Below are 13,032 nucleotides of genomic sequence, written 5' to 3'. Positions count from 1 at the left end.
TATTTTTATCCTACCTTTATAGACAAGTTAATAAAAAAAAAATATATAAGTAATACAATTAACTAACCTAAAATTACTATATAAAACTAAAAATCTAAATCTAAAATGGGCCCCCGTGGCAAGGTACCGAGGATGCTGGCAGCATTTCCTCGCTGGATCGCTATGCTCAAGCGTTGGGCGAGGAAGCTACCAGCTCTCTTATCCCCGGTCACATCCACCAGCCGTTTCGCCAATTGCCGGTATAGGCCCTGCGCTGCGGGGCCCCACGGACCAAGAGTCTCGACTCCAAATGCAACAAAGTTGTAGTTGGTGTCGAGACTCCCGTATTTGCGCTTTTTGAGGGCCTCTGCCGCTTCCGCCGCCGCGCCGGCTTTGTGTGTAGTACCGTGGAGGTGGGAAGGTGCCAGCGTGTCAACACAAGTTGCGTCCCACACGAGCACACGTCCCATCCTCCACGGAATCAAAGACATCCCGTCTGGTCTCTTGCCATCGTCTCTGGCAATACCGGCAGGCTCCAGTATAGCCGGAACGTTGACGGTGGCAAGTGACCGACGGTTAATTTCGTACTCGACTCGTCAGAAGTTGCCAGTATTATTAGTTTTCATTACTAGAAATTGTCATACAAATAAATATGAGCGAGTAGATTACATGCAAAACTTTTTTATATACGAAAAACGTGCCAAAAATATGTATACACTACCTAATATATGGGCAATAAAGTCGTGTATACATATTTATGGCACTTTCGTATCGATATTTTCAGACGTGACCGTACAGTACTATCGCGCCAAAAGTATCTATCACCCTGGAACTCTCTTCCGAATAATATATATTTTTACAGTTCGCGTTGAAACTGTTATTTGTTTTACTAGGGGGCAAAATAATAATAATAATAATTTAGCCTATGTACGTCCCACTGCTGGGCACAGGCCTCCTCTCATGCGCGAGAGGGCTCGGGCTATAGTCCCCACGCTATCCCAATGCGGATTGGGAACTTCACATACACCTTTGAACTTCTTCGCAGATGTATGTAGGTTTCCTCACGATGTTTTCCTTCACCGAAAAGCTAGTGGTAAATATCAGATGATATTTCGTACATAAGTTCCGAAAAACTCATTGGTACGAGCCAGGATTTGAACCCGCGACCCCCGGATTGAAAGTCGGACGTCATATCCACTCGGCCACCACCGCTTTTTTGACGGGACAAAGTCGTTGTTTAACCGCTCGTGCTAATATTGATACCCGAGCAAGCGAAAGATTCCAAAATTGAACCACGAGCGAAACGTGTGGTTCGAAATGTTTTTTTTTTTTTATTGATTCAAAAAATGTACACAGCATTACAGCGAACTAATACACTGTGAAATTTATAATAGACAGTATTTATACAACCTTGGTACATGATACAGTCTAAAAAGGAAAAACAGAAAAATGTAAGAAAGAAGACTAATACAAGACAGAAGATTCCCGCTTATCCATCGTCTCACAGAACTTCATTTCATACATTCTTTACACAGATCCATCAAACTACTTGCAATGTTAAGATAAAGTAAGAAACTGTTAAGTTATTAGTGAATTATAGTAGATAAGTAGTATATACTTTGACGTGTAATTTAATTCTTTACTATTGATGCTGACTGTACATATAGCGTGCGTTACAAACGGAGAATCCATCGTAAAAAACGCTTTAAACATTTTAACGTTTTATTAGACCGCGAGCCAGGAACAGATTTCCATGACCAATCGCCTCCCGGGCGATAACTCGTATAGTGGTTAACGGCTATGTATAATGAACCCTCGTGGACGTCAGCTGCCGCTCCGTTGGCGAATGGCAGCCACCGAAACACGTAACAAAATTGTCATCGCGTCCCGTTTGATACTTTGTCAGATGATAGTTTAAATGCTATTGTGAATTAAAAAATGGTCAGCCGGTTGTATCGCGGTGGAAAGAATGTCCGCTGATCGCATGAAGCGTGTATTTTTTATATGTTCATGTGACCAGCTGACGGTCTTTCCACCGCTATACAACCGGCTGACGGTTTTTTTTATTTAAAATTGCATCTAAACGATAACAATCAGGAGGCAATGACAGTTTTTTTTAACTTGTTCATGTCATCAACTGACGGTATATCCGTCGCGATTACTGGCTGACTATTTTTTTTATTCATAATAGCATCTGACAAAATATCAGCCGGGAGGCGATGACAAACCGTATATGCTCCTGAACCCGTACCATGAGTCACTGACAGTGTCAAAACTGACATATACGTAATTGAGAACGTAATTTACTTTCCATACATCTCGCTCGCACTTATATGCGAGTACGAGCGAGATGCATAGAAAGTAAGTTACGTTCTCGGTAGTGTTTATGTCAGTACCGAACTGGTGGAAGCCACACTGGCCCGCGGTCTATAATGTCTATATGCGCTGTGAGAACCGAAAGCTTCGCTTCGCTCTTTATCTTTCATCTCTTTCAACATGTGTCTACCATATTAGTACGTGTCTGAGCTCACAAAAGGGCGCATTATAACATATAGCCGAACTGTAACGCATTGTTATACCCGTCTGTGGAAATCTGTTGATAAATTGGGCTTTTTCTGTGAAGAAATATACTTAGTAACAGTACTAGAGGCCGCCTAGGCATAGGGTTGTACATAATATGAAATTAAATATCCTGACAAAAATCCGGAGATCAACCTAAAAATCCTGCCATTCCCTGAACGGTCATTTCTTCAAAACCATACGCCGGGGATAGATAAGAAAACGATTAGGGGGGGACAAATTCAATAAAAATTAAAAAATTATAATAAAAAAAATGGGAATACACCCAGGGGACCACCAGCCTCTTAAGAGGCTGTCAATACCTAAAGCGCGCACACTGTCTATTTCTATCGGAGTAAATAAGATAGCACTGTCGCATGTTACTGGGCCTGGGCAAGGGAATAATAAGAAAAATATTTAAATAAAAAAAAGTGGATTATTAGTGTAATATTTTACTCAATCGCGGTTTAGATATAAATGTTTTGAAATTATGATTTTAATTGCAGACCCATAAGTCAAAACAATAAAGACATAAAACCGTTTAATTGTGATTTTAAGACCAATCTTTGCAATTATTTTCTATCGAGGCGATTTCGTTCAATCATGTATCGAGTACAACCACGGTCTTTGAAATATAATTAATATGAACATATATTTTTCTTACTTGACTAAAACAAATAGTCTTACTTAAAAAACTGTTTAAGTAACATCAATTTCAAGGACATTGGGTGTTGACAGCCTCTTAATTCAATTTCAATTTATTTTTTTGCAAAATGTACAATAGTAATACAATAAGTGGTTATTGGTGCGTAGTGCGCACATTCTACTTGAATAAGCATACAAATATTTACGTATGAGCTACTTAACTAAAACTATTCTAATAAATTATAATTACTTACTGCTATAAAATAATAATTTTTACATATTATATTGTACATTAAACATTATTAACACAGTGCACACCTAAGATTATTATGATAATAAATATATACATATTTCATGTCAAAATATTAATATATCCACCACCATATGCTGTGGTTACAGCATAGTTGCCTTAAAATACTTATTTTTTCATTTTTTTTCATAACCTACCCTTTGTCTCTACCAAACTCCAAACTTTCGGCTAACTTCTAGAAAACCCTGACACCCTGACCTCCGCAATCCTGACATAGAATCGAAAATCCTGACATGTCCCGGGAAATCCTGATGGATGGCAACGGGAACCCTATATATAGACCGTTCTTTTTCAGATAAGAAATTTTATAATCTCAAAAGTAGTGGTAACTTTTTCCTTACAACATTAAATTTGAGTAACTATGCGGTGAAATGTTAGATATCATAGGAACCCTAGCATTTCGGAAGAAAAAGTAAATTACCAATACTTTTGAGGTTAGAAAAATTCTAATCTTAAAAAAAACGGGGTATAGACATAGAACTCTATCATTTATAATATGGCAGTAGACCAGTCTAAGGGACGCAGCTATGCGGTGGAATGAGAGAGAGTAATATCACTTAAAAGTCCTGATAAGCTACTTGCCACTTATCTGACGAATAAATTCATAATAACGTCATCGTTGGCGTTTCACAATCTTCAAATAAGATTAACGTAGATAAAGTGCTAAGTTTTGCAGGAAGTTTTATCTGGCAGTTAATTTATTTGTTAATTAGCTATCCAATACTTTACTTGTACATTGTGAAACAGGCCCTTGCACCATCCCACTAACCCGGAGTTAACCGGTTAAACCGTTAACCCAGTGTCTAATGGTACTGGTAACCATGGTAACTACAGGTTTAACCGGTTAATCTTGGGTTAGTGATTGGCGTAAGTGGTCCTAATAGTAATAGTTCCCTGTACCTTTAGTGTAAATTTATTCGATGGCGTAACGTGACGTACGCGTTTGCGTTAAGTCTCATTTTGTATGGGACTTTGAGTTTCCAAAACGTTCCGTTTGGCGCGCTGTTTCTAAATCCCATAGTAAATGAGACTTAACGCAAACGTGTACGTCACGTCACGAAATCGACGTATTAAAATGACCTAAAATAGGGGTAGTGAACCTTCGTTGAAATACTCGAAACTGTTTTTTTTCCTGAAAAATTAAAGGTTCCTAGTTTAAGTTCATTTCATATGGTCATTTCGTCAAAGAATATGGGTATCAAGTTTAACGGGTTAAACATAAACGATTTATGTATGTATTAACAATTTTTGCCTTCATTCGTCATAATTTTTTAATTATAATCTCTTTATTCTTCCAAAATCTTGCTGGTACTTCATATAGGAGCAAAATACAGTAAATGCTTGAAACTTACACACTTACAGCTACGCGTACCTAAAATAAGTGAAACTATAAGAACTATACTGTTGAAACTTGGTAAGTAGATATTATGTTCTGTGAACTGCATTAAGATTTTCACACAAAAAAAAAAAAAACAATAGATTTTGGGGGTTCCACATACTTAGAACTGAAAATCAAATATTTTTTATCAAACCTGTACGTGTGGGGTATCTATGGATAGATCTTCAAAAATTATTATTTCTAAACTGAATAGTTTGCGCGAGAGACACTTTCAAGGTTTTTTTTTTTTTTTTTTTTTTATATATAGTAACTTTATTAACAGCATTTTGTTTTATACAATTACCATTACAAAAAGTGCATGCAGAAAAAACGCAAACAAAAAATACAATCAAAAATAGAACATACAGGAAGGACATGCGTATTTTTTATCCCTAGGGAATATGCTAGTCAGTTTGCTCTGGCTCCTACACTAGGCTCAGCCTGTCTCGTAGGTAACCCAGACTCAAAAGAGTTTATACAATTGATACTTAAAGCCTATAAGAAGAGGAAATACTAAAATATTATAATTTAACATTTTTACAATTAAATTAATAAACAAGCAAGCAAGCAAGCAAGTAAAAGAAGTTTTATGTGACAGTTAATTTATTTGTTAATTACAGTAAATGCTTGACATAATCCGTCGATCTCTTGCCACCATCAATGTGCCTGCTCTTCTTGAGCCGACTGGCATTATCAGGTATGATGGCAAGAGGCCTGATGGGGTGTCCTTGGTTCCTTGGAGCTTGGAACGGATGTTAGTGTGGGATGCTACCTGCGTAGACACACTGGCACCGTCCCACCTCCAACGGACTAATGTAAAAGCGGGCGCAGCGGCGGAAAGCGCCGAAATTTTGAAACGTAATAAATATAAGAGCCTCGGTAGAGACTTAGAGAGTACCGTTTTGTACCATTTGGCGTTGAAACTCTAGGTCCATGGGGTCCCAGCGCGCACAAGTTTTTTGGAGAAATCGCGAAAGGTCTGGTTGACGTAACTGGTGACCGAAAAGCTGGCGGCTTCCTCGCACGGCGTATCAGTATTGCGATACAACGAGGAAATGCTGCCAGCATCCTTGGTACAATGCCTCAAGGGCCTATTTTAGATATAAGCTAGTTATAGTAATCATCTGTATATATCCATTATGTATATTGTTATTGTAAATAAATATATATCTTTAAATAAATAAATTAGTTTGGTATATAAGTAAATAAATATGTTTTACGTAATACATACTTGCACTATAAAGTAAGAAAATATTTCTCTTATTAACTTTTGGCAACGTCAATCTAATTTGCTTATAAATTACTTGCTTTTTAAATAAGCTATAATACCTTCGTTACGATACTATCCTTGAACCATGTTTTTTTTTATACAATTTACTAGGTACTTTGTCTGGTAAATACGTATGAAATATCTTATGAACAAAGAAACTTCAATTTCATGCACAAAGTTGACCGATTTCGTCAAAAGCTGCCAAATGGCATTCCCCGCAAAAAAGCTAAAACAAAAACGCAATATGGCAATATTTGAGAAAAAAACCACCCTTACTACTTACCATTTTTCCAGAGCGTCTGAAGTAAATTTTTGGAAGTTTATACGATTTTCTCTATAAACACGCCTTGACTGTTATATCATAAGATCTAAAATGCTATAAACTTCTAGCACATTTGTCGTTTTAAAATTAAAAAGAGCCCACAATACCTTCAGACCGCTTTCTTCAAAAAAAGCCTAATGGTATATCAAAATTTAAACAGCTTAAAGACTTTATGACAATGTTATTAAGTTAAAATTCGTCTGGCTGGTTATGAGATTCTAGGCAGTTCAGACCATTTGGATCGGGCAAAATGCTGTACTCTTATTGGTGGAGACGGCACGCGCCGCGCGCGTGTCTGACAGATGTTCGAATTTTGAAATTTCCTTTTTTTTAAGGCTTTGACCGTCCTTGCTGGTGGCCGGGTGAAATTTATTTTTAGGTTGGCAATTGTGATGCGGTATGTAGTTCGGTTTTAATTTTTAAATGAGATTAAAGTTTTTTTAATCGTATCGTACTGCGATCGGAGCTCATTTTCCATTATTAAAATATTTAAGTACTTATGCTTATTTTTAAAATACATCTGGTGCCTGGCTAACACTTCAGCATCCATTTTTCGAAGCCATTCAGGACATTGACTCCTATAACTTCGTTGTGGATAACTGGACAAAGCTATAAGCCTGAATTTTTTGTGACTAGAATGATAATATCTGGTGTATTTCAGATTAAATTAAATTTAAACTTGTACTGTCAAGTGAACAACTTAGTTCATTAGTTCTGTCATATAAGCCACCCCCGAAGAAGCTATCAACTATCAAATAATTTTACACTGACGCGCTCGAGCTGTTCGGTGGAACATTCTGCCGTTAGACATTAGGTGTGCAAAAACTCTTCTAAGCTTTAAAAACCTACTGAAAAATCATTACTTGGTCTCTTCCTTAGTGTGTGTGTGTATATATAGTATATGTATGTATAAATATTTATTTTACTATTTTAGATGTATTGCTATATATTTATTTAATATGTATATTTACGAGTATACTGTTTACTTATAATGTGTGTGTAACTTTTTTATTCATGCACTGCCTGTTTTTTTTAAGTTTTTTGTTCTTCATATCCTGCTACCCTAAGGTTGTCTGAAAGAGATCGCTTACTGCGATAAGACCGCCTGTTGCTACCTTTATTTAAACTATTGTAACTCTGGTTTGAATTGGTTTCGTATGTGGTTTGCCACGTTAGTTTCTTATTTGAAAACGACCATGATATAGAGCGAATGAGAGGCGATCGGGCGGTGAAAAGAGCGTTTGAGGGAAAACGACAGCACGCCGTCCGGCCGGTCTATCTAGGTATCGAATCATCGATGGGTGGATGCGGTAGACGCAGATCTGCGCGAGGTCCAGGTGGCGAGAATCTGCACAGGACCGGGATCGGTGGCGAGTAGTCGTGTTAGAGGCCAAGACACACATTGGGTCGCTGCGACAGAGGAGTACGTAAGTATTTGAAAACACTCAAGTGAATCTTACCAACATTATTAACCTAGATGGACCGATTTTTCGCCCTCGCAAGCCTTTGGTTTGTGAATTTCTTGGCATCATTACTTTACAATTTAATATCCACCGGACTTATAGATCGTATCATTCACAACGAAGCATGGCTTGACTCGTAAGTCGTAATGTCATGTTATTAAAAGGTTAGATTAGAAGCTTTTAGGTACATTGCATTAAATTGTTAAGAATGAGCGCTGTCTCGTCACCAAACAGAAACCGATTGAAAAAAAAAAATTGTACAAACTATTTTAAAAATGAAGTCTAGTTTGATCGAATTGTCGTTTTCATCGGCCCTATAATATAAATTTCATAGAAATCACTAGAGCCGTTTTGAAAAATTCTTAAAAAAAACATGCAAATACTATATGATATATATGATTTGTTTTTGTTATATCATGTAATTTAATGTGTCTTGTTTGTGTTTACGAATAAATTATTCTATTCTATATCTGAAAAAATATAATAGATTATTTGCCGCTACTGTATGTCCAGTTAGTCTTACAGGTGGTATTAATGATGATAGTATCTACATATTGACATTCTTCACCAGTGAACCACTAGGTCAAACGCTTGTTACAGATCAGGTGCCGCAATTATATAAATTAAGCACGCAGCAAAGATGCATAGGTCGTAACGTCGATTACTGACAGCTGTCATTTCGACAGATGGTGAGAAAGGTCACAAACTTTAGTATTAAGACAAAGCATCTGCGAAGATGGTTGACCTGCGTTTAATGTATGTGTGGCGTTCACATGGGAGTAATGTGCGACTTTCGCTGCTTGACAGTTCTTGTCAAAAATATATTTTTGCTACAATCTTTTATCACTCATCGAGACAATTCCAACAACCACATTTAAGTTGCATTGTTTGTTCCCTGAGATGGCCAACGCCTGTGTTTATCATCAGTACCCCTTGTGTAAATAAATTCGATTTCGAAACGTGACGTACGCGTTTGCGTTTAGTCTCATTTTGTTGTCATTGGATTTAGAAAGAGCGCGCCAAGCGGGACGTTTTGGAAACTCAAAATCCTATACAAAATGAGACTTAACGCAAACGCGTTCATCACGTTATGATGTCGATCAAATTTACACTAGGGGTACAGATCAGCTCGATGATACCATAATAGGGATAGCATGTTCACCCAATTTAACATATCTACAGGGTAGATTTTCTTTTTTGGTCAGCGAGGGCACGGGATCTGGTAGCTACCAGAAGTGAAAATGACCTTAAAAAACCTTCCCTCGATTTCAAATGAATGAAGATTGGCATTTACAGATTTTGGAAAAAACATACAGGTTGCGAGAAAAAGGTCATTTTCGGCAATCTTTTTTTTTGTTGCCAATCGATCCCATTCCTATCGAGGATTAAAATCTCACACCTATGTCCGTTTGTGTCGATTGTCATATTTCAAATAAATATTATCGATGGCACGACATTAAGGATGCAATTTGTACATGGCCAATTGCAAATATAGGGACTTAACAGGCATACCAGCTACCGGTAATAGTGTGTTCTTTGGAAATTATGGTTAATGAAATGAAATTATAGTTAGGAAATATATCTTTATTAACTAATAAAATAAATATTAAACTAATCACTCGCCCTTTGTCCATCAAAAATGCTACAGACCAGACCAAGAAAATATACCTACACTACTCAAATACAAAGCTCTCATATTTTTTTCAGCCATTTCTATAAAACAACATTTTCTTGAAACAATAACCGAATCAAAAAAAGAAAAAAAAAGTTGACTACGCTACGCCAGATGCGCACGCGACATATGTCTGAAGCCATCCGGCTCGAAGGACCATCATAATCTGACCTTCAAATGCGTACAGCTACTAGAGTCAGTCCAAGCTAAAAGCACAGACTTGGCAGTAACAAAGTGTGAAAGTGCCACCATGAACAAAAAATTATACACTACGCCACACTGTTTTTGGGTATTTTTAACTTAGAACACGAGCTATTTCGATCCTAATAGGAGAGAAACACTCTCCCCAAAATTTCATACATTTTCGTTACTGCAATACAAAGTTTATGAAGAATGGTAACGAAATGGAAATAAAAATTTTAGGATACTTTCTATTAGGATCAAAAGAGATTGTGATTTTGAGTAGAAATTACATAAAAATACCGAAATCAAAAACTAAAACTTGGCACAAATGTGACGTCTATAGTGGTGCCCTCATATTTTGCAAAATCTATGCAGAGTTAACTTGGTCTGACTAATAATGAAGGGGTCAAGTAATACTGGACTGTGTTCGGACTTTTTTAGGTGAGTCGGCGCCTTTGATCGTAACATAAGGTGCGACTTATCGAGTGTATAATGTAATGTTTTATTTAAGTAGCGATATATGATACGGTATGTCTATACTTGAGGTTACTAATTTATTTTTTTATAGTATAGAACTATTATATAATCGGTGATACATATATATAGGCACATCCCAATCATGCCATGACGAACTCTACTGATCTACATATGCTACTATTATATTTTAGTCACATTTTTGATGTTTCAGACATATTACTCGATGAATATATAGCTACATATATGGATATTTTATGTATTTTTCCTTTTATTTTTATTTTTTGAACAAGCGGCAGTTAACAGTAAGAAAAATATTGATATATTTATCGTGAATAATGTGAAAAATATATAAAATAACTACAAAAAGTTACTTACGATTCACACTACTTCATATGTATTTGCTCCACATATAAGCCCTGGTATTATTTATGGTATGCTTGACTTAGAAACAAGACTTAAACACCTGTAAAAGTCATTATTGCCCACCTTTTATAACATTATTAATTTATTACTAACCTATCATAACTGTTCATATTCTCCATATGTGCGAAGAATGTGACCTTAAGCCACCCTAACAAGATGTGCCACCACCTTTACCATAATAGGGCTTTCTATTGAACTTTCCAAGCCCTTCAATTATTGAAAAAAAAAAAACATCTTTCTAATACGCACATGCCATTGCAAAAAAAGGTTTCGGGCCACTGTCTTGTAAATACAAAGAAAAATGTACTATACATGAGAAGATATTAGGTCGAAAATAAATGAACCAATTTTCTTATTCATTCATATGACGCGTGCGTTACAATTTTATTTTGCGGCTGTGAAATTAGATTTCTTCCAATATTGCATTAAAAATAAGATCATGTTTGTTTTTTACATAATCAAATTGAATTTTATCTTATGGACTTTTCTATTTTGCTAATCGACAATTCGAATTTACTTGAAATAAAACGATATTTCTATGGTCATAAATTGGTTAGACATTTTTCTATCCGCAAATAAGTTTGTCTTATTTTTACTAACTTACTGTTTCGTCTTTGAAAAATTCGAATAGTTTCAAAATGACCGTTATTGCTTAAGTCATAAAGCTCCAAACAATATTTCGTAATTGCAAACACAACTTTGTCTTTCATTTATTCGTCTCCTTAGTGATCATATGCCCAATGAAATACAACTCTATTTCTTTGTATATGCGGTTGAAATTAGGTTGTTTTTAATTCTGGCACGTGCTATATGCACCTTGAATTAATAGAAATATGAATTAAATCGTAACTGTACACAGCTGAAGTATGCAGTTGTCGAGTGTCAAAAAAATGTCACATGTTTGAAAAAGGTCTCATATTTTGAATTTTCGTATTTTTGCAAAAAATGCATTTGGTTACCAAGTGTAATAATTTTCATCACCATTAAATACATTTTAATAAAAATATAGAATATTAAAGGAATAATAGTATTGACTATTTTGAACAAATGGTAAACTGACATAAGTTCGTTTTCAATTTTTTTTGCGTTCCGTTCGAAAAGATTATAGAAACGGATAGTTGCTTTGTTTTAGAAAGTTTTTATACTAATACTTATAAGTACTTAATATCATTATTGTTTATCCTCTTCATAAGTTGGCGACGTTATCTTAAATTACTATTAATTTATATCGTATTATCAACTTAAAAATACCATATTAATTTAATTATAGTTATTTAAAAACTGTAAACCAGAAGATTTTAAGGACGATTTTTACTGTCATAGTTGTAGTACATTGTCATAGTATGTATGTATGTATGTATATACTTTATTGTACATAGAAATAAAAAAACGAAAAACACAGTTACAGAGTAAATTAAATACAACAAAGGCGAACTTATCCCTGTATGGGATCTCTTCCAGTTAACCTTTGAGGAAATGAGTAAAACAGAAGTAACGGTGAATGAATGACAAACACAAACAAAAGTGTACAATCACTGAAATTAATGAAATGCACGTTTTGAATACACATTGATACAAATATACATAGATAGAAAAATAACCACAAAATAATGCATACATATATATATAAATAAAAATAAATAAATATTCAATATATAATATAAATAAATATGAATTCGAACCAGAAAAGTAAAGGAAATTAAAAAAGTAGAAGTACTCCAAAGAACTAGGAAGTCGTAACCAAAGTATCGGAAAGCCACAATTTTTTAAGCTTCTCCTTGAGTGATGCTACAGATTGGGATTGCCTCACGGACACCGGAATCTCGTTCCATAACTTGACGGCATGGACAGTAAAGGATTTCTTGTATGTGCGCGTCGTATTGGAAGGAATCGTAAGTAAAAGATTGGTGCTTGATCGAAGGCGATGACCACTACCAGCAGCTAAATAACTAAACCTTTCGGAAAGGTAAGGTGGCGAAGCAGGATTAAATAGAACATTGAAAAGCAATGATAGGACATGCACATCTCGTCGACGACGAATCGGAAGCCAGCCAAGCTGAGATCGAAACTGGGATACATGATCAAACTTACGTAGACCGAAAATGTATCGAATACAAATATTTTGCAATCGCTCGAGTTTGTCCAGTAACTCCTCACTAAGGTCCAAGAAAGCAGTATCAGCGTAATCTAACAACGGGAGTAAAAGTGAACATGCGAGAGTTATTTTGGTTTGAAGAGGAAGGAAATTTTGAAGACGCCTTAGTGAGTGGAGAGACGCAAAAAGTTTATTGCTAATGTCAGAAACATGAGCTGACCAGGACAAGGTTTGATCAATGATGATACCCAAGTTC

General features: G+C 35.8%; 1 protein-coding gene across 1 annotated transcript in view; it reads left to right on the top strand.

Moving 5' to 3' along the window:
* Positions 1-13,032, top strand: part of LOC133531466 (protein neuralized) — a 58,419-nt gene that overhangs the window by 5,459 nt on the left and 39,928 nt on the right. The gene's annotated exons all lie outside the window — the stretch shown is intronic.

This window comes from Cydia pomonella, chromosome 25 (genome assembly GCF_033807575.1).
Source record: "Cydia pomonella isolate Wapato2018A chromosome 25, ilCydPomo1, whole genome shotgun sequence".
Lineage (NCBI taxonomy): Eukaryota > Metazoa > Arthropoda > Insecta > Lepidoptera > Tortricidae > Cydia > Cydia pomonella.
Note: the sequence above shows the minus strand (reverse complement) of the source record. Positions and strands in the feature narration are given on the sequence as shown.